The sequence below is a fragment of the Vicugna pacos genome, chromosome 30 (assembly GCF_048564905.1).
Source record: "Vicugna pacos chromosome 30, VicPac4, whole genome shotgun sequence".
Classification (NCBI taxonomy): Eukaryota; Metazoa; Chordata; class Mammalia; order Artiodactyla; family Camelidae; genus Vicugna; species Vicugna pacos.
In genome coordinates this window covers 4,991,648-5,001,973 of record NC_133016.1, presented here as the reverse complement: position 1 = coordinate 5,001,973, position 10,326 = coordinate 4,991,648, and the positions used below count along the sequence as shown (strand labels likewise).

Below are 10,326 nucleotides of genomic sequence, written 5' to 3'. Positions count from 1 at the left end.
CCTTGTTTGAAGATGACATAATTCTATACATAGAAAATTGTAAAGAAGCTACCAGGATACTACTAGACCTCATCAATGAATTTGGTAAAGTTGCTGTATACAAAACAAATGTACAGAAATCTGCCACATGTCTATACACTTAACAATGGACTACCAAAAAGAGAAATTAAGGAAACAATCCCATGTATAATTGCATCATTAAACTTCAGCTCTGGGAGGCAGGAGTCAAAGAGACATTGAACAATTAATTAAGACAAAAATTTGCTTGAAGTTTGAAAATCACCTAGTTTTCCTGTAGAGCCAAATGCAAAGCTAACATGTAGAGAGATTTCCATAATCCAGACACAGTATTCTCTTAAAAAAAAGGAAAAACAAAAGAACTCAAAAAACCAGAAAAAAACTTGATTTAAAAAAAGCTCACAATACAGAAAATGGCCTTTATGCAGGGTAGTTAATAAAATGAGGCCAAAGGTATGAGAAAGAAGACCATTATCATTCCAAGAATAGAAAATACAGCAGTTGTTTGATACTTGTTGAAGTGTAGTAAGAAAATACAAGAGTGAGTGCTGAGAAGTTTTGCTGTCACTTCTCCAAAATGAATTTTGAGGAAAAGGAACAGGGTGAGTTTTCAAAGCCAGAAACTCATGAATCATCTCCGAGTGGTGCCACACAGTCCAATGGTGCAGCATTGGACCTGCTGCAAGAGATGGTGGCCATCGTAGGACCAGCGGTATACTAGATGGATGTTCCTGAGTCTGGATTATGTCTCCTGTCAGATCAGTAGACTGAGTGGCCAGGTAAGGTTTATCATAGGAGTTAATATTCATGAACATTGTGGACAGTGCCTAGTGCATTGTACTTGAGATCTATAAAACAAAAATAACACAAGAAAAAAGAAGCATGCTCATAATGTCAGAACCCCTCACGAAGAGTGACAAGATTCAAAAGTACAAAATGAATGTTAAAATTTACTTAAATGTATAGATTTGGGGAAAAAAAGACTCTGGAATAATTGAAAAATCAGTGGTTAAGAAAATGGTATTACAAAGTAGCAAATTGGAAGATAGAATTGAAGAACCCACCTAAAATGCACAACCTCCAGGAAGGCTGTTCCCACTCTTTTTGTGTCTTTATCGTATATTCTGGCAAATGACAACATAATATCTTGCTGTAGCAAAGCCCCCATATTGTGACAGTTTTCTAAGAGGAAAGACAAGTCTTGATAAATGATGCTCTTTCAGTTTGCATGAAGGAGGTTGAAATTAGGGATCATGAAACCAGTTAATTAATACACATACGTGCTGTACTTGTAGGCAGAAAGTGGACTTACATAGTTAAAAATACTGCCAGGGTTTCTTTTTAAATGACTCCAAATCATAAAACTCAATATGAAGACATCATAGGAAAGATAACTATAAAAATATAAATTGTGGGTGAGGAGTAGAATATTGAATAATAGCAGCAAGAAAAACATAAGGTAAGGAAAATAAATAGCAGAACGTGAATAATTAAAAAAAGAGACTCAGGCCAAGAATTTCTTTCAGTCACATAAAATTATTTTGAAAGTGAGATATATAAACAAAATTTAAAATTCATGGCCTGCTGTTTTTAGAGGAAGCATTAAGCATTAAATTCGTGAAAATATTTTTCACCTCACTTAGGATTGTTTTTCTCTTTTCATAAAAAAACTGACTTAATGTTTTATTTTAAATGTAGCCATTTCACTGAGAAAGAAAAAACAAATGTGCTCCAGCTAAAAGAAACAGAAACCAGGGGGCAAGAGTCTCTTCAGGGAAATGGCACCGTGCCACATGGCTCATGAGTGAATAAGAATATTAACATGATCCATGCTGACTCCAGAAGTTGCCACTGCAATCAGTTCCCCCAAATGTGACTAGTACATGGTGAGCTTTAGGGAGGAACAAATGTTACGATCACATCATTAATATGTGCCATATATGCTATGTGTATGCTTGTAGTTCCATTGTAATGAATTTTATGCAACTGAAAAAAAAAAAAACAACCCAGTTACTAAACCACTCTTCCCACACCCAAATGCAGTGTGCCACAGGTCAGCAAACTATCAATCAAAAGGCTAAAATTGTTTTATTCTTATAACTTATGTGCACCACTCTCTGAAGTGTATTTTAATTTCTCTTTATTTCATGTGTCTTTGCCACTAATGGGGATATTGCTGTATTGAGAATAGTTAATATAAAATGATACAATAATGCTTGTCCAGTATGAGGAGTTTTATTGATAAAAGAAATGAGGAGGCATATCAGCTGTTTGTGATTAAGAGTGGTAGAGAATCTTGCAAGAGTGTAACGTATGTGACATACGGATACTAGTGTTGAAAATAGTGCTTAAGAAAGCACAGTTGATCCAACTCAGGTATATTTTGTATTTCCCACAATTGTCTCATAAAGTTAAGCACCTTCCAGTGCATCTGGCAAGAGTGCTGGTATACCAGGGAGAATGTTTTCAGAGTGTCACTAGTGTCGTAGACCTGCTCTTAATGCTCTAAATGAGAAAGCAGGATAAATAGAAATTGATGTATTTATTTCCTGAGTACTTGTGGTCTGACAGATAGTTTTCCAGGCTCATTGCTGCTGCTAGAGAGAGAAAAAAAGCAATGTCCTGTCCTCAAGGGATGTGTGTGGATGTGAAAACCAAAATGGCCTTTTTTTTTTGCTTTTTCTTTCCTAAATAGATAAGTCCTTTCAGTTAGGCAGCAGACACTTAATACACACATAAGCGTCAACTTTGCTTTCAACAGTGTTTACTTCCAAAGTGAGAATCTATAGAGACCTTCCTGAGGCTGAATTTCATTTGAAGATAAGATATCAAAAGGCGTGTTCTGGGATGGGTGAGCCTGAGTTTCACTGTGCAGTTGCTTCAATAATATCTTTCAAAATGTTTCCTTGAAAGCACAATCATTAATCCTATCACTTAAAAAAGCTGCATGTGGTGAATTGAGTGTCACCCGCCACCCCATCTCCCCCTCCATCCTCCTTCCAAATGCCAAGAGGTACATATACTAACATTAACAAAGGAAATGTTTCGGTCATTGATGGAACTTGGCTATTTTTAAGTAAAATATTTTATTGAAGTGCACCTTAATAAGACAAATGAACTATGATATACAGTGGAGGTTCCTTTAGTTTGGGGTTCCTATGTCCCTCTGAAATAGCCCTGTGAGTTTACTGAGTGCTTAATTGCTTTCTGATATTATGAGGTGCTTCAGGCTCCCCTTCCAGATTCCCTGCCCCAGTCCTAGAATCGGCCATTTCCTCAAGGAGCCTTGATTCCTTTTATTGGAGAACGCTGTTGGCAACCAAGATGCCAGTGGTGAGTTTGCTTGTTGCTAAGGAGATATCTTTGCTTCTTGGGCCTTCTGAAGAAAAGAGCGAGGTAATGTAAGTATGTCCATATATACATAAATATCTATAATTATTCCCATGTCTATAGGTATATTAAGCTGAACTTCAGTTTGTACAAATGTCTTTGACTCTAAGGCAGTTCCTTGGGGTTCATTCAAGCCTTTCTTTGATTATAACTTCCCTCTACCACTGTGAGAAAAATTTTCGGTGGGTTCTTAGGGATTTTTGGCATTGACAGTCGTGTCATTGGCAAATACATTGTGTATTTTTTCTTTTATATTATTTTCTTGCTTTATTGTGTTAGTTAGGACTTCTAGTAAGATGTCGAATGGGAGTAGTGAGAGACTTTGTTCCGTATTTCAGGAGGGAAGCGTCACCTTTCACTGTTATGTTGCTCTAAGTGTTTAATATATCGTATTTATTAGGTTCAGACATCTCCCTTCTGTTTCTAGTTGGGTGAGAGTCATATAAAGAAGGACTGTTGAATTTTGTCAGTACATTTCTTCATCTGTTGACAGAATCATAAGCTTTCACATGTTTAAGCTATTAATATATTAAATCATATTTGTTTTTGAATATTGAACCATCCTTGTATTCATAGAATGAACCCCATTTTGTCATGATGTGTTTTTTTCCATTTATTGCTATATTGTATTTCATAATATTTTGTTAAGGACTTTTGTATCTATGTTTATTAGAGATTGATTTGGGGTTATATTTTCTTCTGAAGCCTTTGAATAGTTTTGTGTTAGGGTAATGCTGGTTTCATAAAATGGCTTTGAAAGTACAGTTGGCCCTTGCCTAGCATGGTTGTAAGAGGCCCAGGTCCAATTATACATGGATTTTTTTCAGTCAGTGTGTACTGCAGTTCTCCCTAATCCACAGTTGGCTGAACCTGCAGATGTGGAACTGTGGATTTGGAGGGATGGCTGTGAAGTTATACGTGGATTTTCAGCTGCCCAGGGGTCGGTGCACTAACCCTCATATTGTGTAAGAGTCAGCTGTATTCCTTCTTGTAGATTTTGGAGGGGATTGTGCTGGATTGGAATTACTTATTCTTTAAATGATTGGTAGGATTCACCAGTGATTCCACTTGGTTCCCGTCTATGTCCATTTTATGGGATGTCTGCTTGTCTTCTCAGTTCTATCATGCATGGGCTCAAGAACATCATTTTGTTTTCCAGCTTTTTTTTTCTCGTGGTGTGGATGGAAGGGATGTGTTTTCAGTGTTCTGTAGTATCCTCAAGCTGAAACTGGAACTTAGATCGTATTTTGTACGTCAGAATGTAGGCATCATGCCGTTCTGCACACGCATTTAATAACCACAGATTCTTGTTTTGCTCAAATCTTTTATCTTTTTTTTTTTGTCTTCTCTGAAATTCAGACTAGTCTTTGTCTCCTTTAGGATATCCCAAAGACACCATAGGTGCACTGTGCATCAAAATAGAACTCACATTGTCTTCCATATCTCAAAATCTTTCAGTTAACGGTCTGTTTGGGTACCCAAAATAAAACGTATTCGTAGACTATATGGTGTGTATGTTACTCCCACATGTACTCATTCATCACATACTCCTAAATACTTATCTTTTGACCCATGACTCATGTTATTATTCCTCAATTTAAGGACTTTTTCCCTCTCTCACTTGGGTATATTTTAAACACTTGGATCCTCTAGTCTTAAAAATGTTAAATGTTTTTTTCTTCCCAAACACAAGTCTTTTAAGGTCACCTAGCCAACATCTCTGCTACTTTCCTTACCTAAAACACCCTAATACATTTGAAAGCCAGCATTTCTAATAGCCCCTAGCTGGATCTAAATTATTCTACAACTTTCTTCCAATGAATTTTCTTCCAAAGATACTTTGCAAAACTCCTTGGCTAGGATCAGGACTTCTCTGGAGCCATCAGAGACGCAGATCCTCATGTCCCTCACAAGGAGGTCACACTGCACCAGAAATACCGGTGCTTAGGTTCTTTTCCTGACAGTAAGTTCCTTCAGGTCACATAGTCTTTTATGTTTGTCTTTGTGTCTCCAGAATCTCAGTTGATTTTTTATTCTTTTAATATCAAGTTGAAGCCAACAGAAAGACAATTGTAACTACTGAGGTCTAGCATCATTGTTCCAAAGAACACAAAGGAGTTTCTTACTAGAGTTCGTAAAAGTTTGGTCACTGGATTTAGTGGTTTTGTAGTTAACACTTTCTTTTCTTTTCTTTTCTTTTCTTTTCTTTTCTTTTCTTTTCTTTTCTTTTCTTTTCTTTTCTTTTCTTTTCTTTTCTTTTCCCTTCCTTCCTTCCTTCCTTCCTTCCTTCCTTCCTTCCTTCCTTCCTTCCTTTCTTTCTTCTTTTCTTTCTTTTTTAAATTTCAACATATTCCAAGATAGAATGGTCTATCAGGGCAAAGAAAGTTATTATTTTTTTTCTTGCTTTCACATTTCTAAAACTTACTGGGATGCTGCAGTTCAACTACCTAAAAAGGAGTTGCAAGTGAAAGGCAGAGGCTGTGCGTGCTGCACCACACGGCCCTGTTCTGACCCACGGACCCGGCTTCCGTCCTCCATGCTGATTATGTGCGTGTGGGTGGTGCCCGATACGGCTGTCAGGCGCCGACGACTGTCCCCTGGGAGCCATGGGGTCACAGCTGACTCCCTGGCAGTTACACAACACATTTAGCAGGCTTTCCAGGAGCAGAAAGATTGCTGTATTATTCATCCTTCAAAGATTTCACACATTTATTTAATTCTACCTTCACCTGCACACTTTCTCATTAAGGAAACTTAAAACTATTTGTATTTCAATATCAGTAACAAATTTGGATTGCTAGGTACTCTCCCGATGGGACGTGATGCTTTTCAAATGGTGTCAATAAGAGTAACTGAAGGAGTCAAAGAAATACCTCCTTGGAATCAGGTCCCGGGTAGGCAGCAGCCATGAAACTTCCCTGTCAGTCGGCTTCCGTTGTGCCATCATTTTGCATCCGGCACAGATCTCTGAACGCGAACTGCCAATACCATGGTGTGTCTTGGGAGTCTGTCGTATCTTACAACAGGCATGGTTTTGTCAGTCACTTCTCCCAGCTGGTGGGGTGGACGTCCCTGCTGATCTCTAAACGTAGGAGTCTATTATTCTGTCCACCATGTGCCTCCATGCTGTTTCTTTAATTACGGTTCATAACTCAATCTAAGAAAAATTAAACTGACACTACTGCTCTGACATGGCTGCCCTTTGAGAAACTCTGATGTCTGTCAGGTGACAGAATTACAAGGGAGAAAGGACATGTGTTTAAAGATTGCCTAGAAGGTATTACAAACATCCTGTTTAAAAATCAGTTCTATACATAGCAGTTCTCCACTGTTTTTCGGAAAAAAAAATCACACCTGACTTAAGGGTTTATTTGCTAGATGATTCTGTTATCTGATGCTCAAAGGAAAAAAAAAAGAATATGAAGCTTATTTCTGATTCAGACAGCTGAGTCACTATTTTAAAATCTCCAGTGCAGTTCATTTCTTACCTGGACTGAGGTCTTATGATAGATTCGTTAGGTTCTGGGTTACCATGGCAACAAGTCATTATTTCCAAAAGTAATTTGACACATCTCAAGATTTTGGCCCTTCTGTATTCTGATATGGCGCTACAAAGGAAAAGTGTTAGTTAACTTCAGAACTGTTTCTAGTAGAAGCAGCAAGGGAAAGATATAATATTTTCCTTCAAAACTGCTATCCTTGGAGGAAGCTTAATGGGGATTTTTAGGAGAAGTAGTCTCTTGGGGCATAAGTCATCATGATAGCCACATTTGTTTTTCAGTCTTGCAGTCTTTTGTGGAAAACTACATGTAGGATTTGCTCCATTTTTTTTCCAGGTTAAAACTAAACATAAAAAAATGTTAACCGTAAACCCACTTAAATCTTCATTTTTTCACATCTTAAGTATAATGACAAATCATATTCCTGGCTTTTGACTATGTGACAAGGCAGTTGTGGAGTTTTACCCACGTTGCATCATCTAACAATCTACCTTTTAGCTTAAAGGCTAAGGAAGTTCAGAATAAATATTATATAAGGAATTGTCTTAATGATACACTGATAAGTTCACATGAAAGTTATCGTCTGGTTAGCAAGGCACCAAGGATATCCACCATTTCCTCGAGCTTCGGGAAGCCAAGCCATCAGATAAAATACAATATGGTAAATAAAGAAATTGCCTCACTAACTGACCATGTGGAAGGCATTGTGCTAAACACTTTTCCGATAGTAACTGAATTTTATCTTCAACTCTCTGATGTTAGTGGTGTCACATCTGTTGTATAACTACGTGTATTTGGACTCAGGAAAATTAAATAATTTGTGGTGTTTCATGAATGAGAGCTAGAATTATAGTTTCCTTATGATTCCAGTGTTTATGCTCTCTCCATGGCAACCTGTAGCCCACCCAGCCCTTTATTTGCTTGTATTAATTGTGTTGTCACCTCACATGATTCTATGAGAATGGAGCCCTAGGCTGGCATATTTTGCTGATGAGAGAAAGAAACAGGAAAGTTAAAGAACAATAGGGCCAGTTCTGAGTAGATTGTGCTCGTGGCAGTTAATAAAGCTCACAGGTCATTAGAGCTAGCTGAGTCCTTAAAATCAGGATTTACCCAGGGGCAAAGGAGACGAGGGAAGAGGAATTCTGCGTGGAGGGGCATTGTGTCGAAAATAAAACAATTTGGCCTTTAATAATTTATGCAGAATGAGCCCAACTGTTGCATAACATTATTTTACATCTACCCCTAAAAGGTACGTATGACCTAAGTGACTTCTTAATTTTCAACGTAGGAATTACCATGGTATTAACCGAACAAATCAATACATTCTCAAGCAGAATCCTTGTGATGGAGGTCATGCGAGACTGTTTGCATGCTAGATTGTAAACTTGATGTCGGTGTTAAGTCAGCACCCATTTTTGTATTTTTGCATTAGCTTGGCATGTAACTGGCTCAATGCCTTAATGAATTGAAGGAATTGGCAAGTTTCTTTGGTCCTTTTCTAAGTGATAAGATACACAGCGGGAACAACAGAAAAAGAACACTCATACTTTTCATACTTGTATGTATCATATCCCATATAAGTTATATTCTTGGAATTATATTTCTCCCCCACCATGTTGCAGGCAGTTTTAGGGAAGGAGTATATTTATGCCTTGTTATAAAAGGCAGGCAAATTGCACAAATATTTATGCAATTAACCGATAAAAAGTCATGTGCTGTTGTTGTATGTGGTTTGGAAAAGAAAGGAAATACTTTAAATATGAGAAACTATTGTCTCATATCAAAATTTCCTATTCAGTTTGCCCATTGAGTATTTAACAGTGGCAACCAAGACAAAGGGAGACAAAACAAGCAACAACATGAATCCAAGAATATCGAGGTAGGTTGGAAAATATTCCAGTTTATAGTTACATATGGAAGATTTCTTTATCAGCTCTTAAAGGAAACATGCAGAATAGTTACTTCATTCAATAAAAATAGAAACAAAACACAACAATGTAGGAAGCCTCACAAATGAAGAGTCAATCGCTGACTGAGTACAAGTTGGATATTTTACTTTGCCATTTTCTTTTAAATCTGTAGCATGGTTGAAATTTATTATTATTATTTTTACTGTTACTATTATTACTATTTGGCTGAAACAAAAGGTTTATTTTTCACTCATGTGCCCATCGCAGGTTGGGCATCTTGGAGGAGTGGCTCTGTGCAAACTGTTGCTGCCCAGGGGTTCAGGTCGAGAGAGATTATCCACATGGGACAATGTTGAATATTGGGATGGGGAGGGAAGACTTCGGCAAATAATCACCAGCTCCAAAGAGTTCTCTGCCTGGAAGAGATCTGTGTCACTTCTGCTCACCTTGTTTTGGTCAAAGCAGAGCATGTGGTCATGCCTCTCGACCCTGTTCCACTGATCTGTGTCTGCTTTTGTGCCATGCTCCCATGGTGTTTGATTCCTTTGTCTGATGTCAGAGAGCATGATACCTCCAGCTCTCTTCTTTCTCAAGATTGTTTTGGCTGTTTTGTACGTGTGTGTGTTTCCAAACAAATTTTAAAATTATCTGTTCTTTCTATGAAAAAAAATGCCATTGGTATTTTGATAGGTATTGCATTGAATCTGTAGACTGCCTTGGAAATATGACCATTTTAACAATATTGGTTCTTCCAATCCATGAACGCGGTATATTCTTTCCATCTGTTCGTCCTCTTCCATTTATTTAATCTGTCTCTTATAGTTTTCCAAGTACAGGTCTCATACCTTAGCTAGATTTGTTCCAATTTTATTCTTTTTGATATTTTTTGAAGTAGTTTTTAAATGTGAATATTGTTTTTTAAAACATTGTTCTGAAACTGGTTCTTAAGTATCACAAAATTGCGAGGTGTCTGTAGCAGAAAAAAGGTCAAGGATACCTTAACTGGCATGTTTCAGACAGGGGCCACTTTGCCAACCAGGTCCTGGAGAGAAGACTGCAAAATGCAGAGTGAGTGACGGAGGGACACACAGAGCAGTCTTATTTGAGATCCTCCTGAACATTGTTAGGGTTGCAATACATGCTCTTCCCTATGGGTAACATAGATTTAATTCTCTTTTCACTATAGGTATTTATTATAAAGGAAAAGCTGCCCACAAAAACATCTGCTCATGAAACATTCTTCATCCAGGTGGCATAAGTAGCAAAATAGCAATTTGATGGATAATAAGTAGAAATTTAACATGCAAACCTAAAATAAATATAGGCCATAAATGTAACAGACACTAAAATGCTTTCTGGCTAGTTAGTGCTTATTTTAAAATGCACTGTTAGGTGGAAATGATGGGAGGAATGATTGTGAAGAATAAAAATAATTCCAGAATAGTCCTCTTTTGTCTGCAATGGCATTTCATGAATAAATGGCAAGAATCTATCGCCTTTAGTCC

General features: G+C 37.4%; 1 long non-coding RNA gene across 1 annotated transcript; it reads right to left on the bottom strand.

Annotated features, from left to right (window-relative positions):
- Window positions 1–3,094: 3,094 nt before the first annotated feature.
- On the bottom strand, window positions 3,095–7,716 carry LOC140690423 (uncharacterized). Its single transcript, XR_012065696.1, has 3 exons — window positions 7,600–7,716; window positions 6,897–7,016; window positions 3,095–3,397 (listed from the first exon to the last, which is right to left on the bottom strand). It is a non-coding gene; the product is annotated as an uncharacterized lncRNA (long non-coding RNA).
- Between the last annotated feature and the right edge of the window lie 2,610 nt (window positions 7,717–10,326).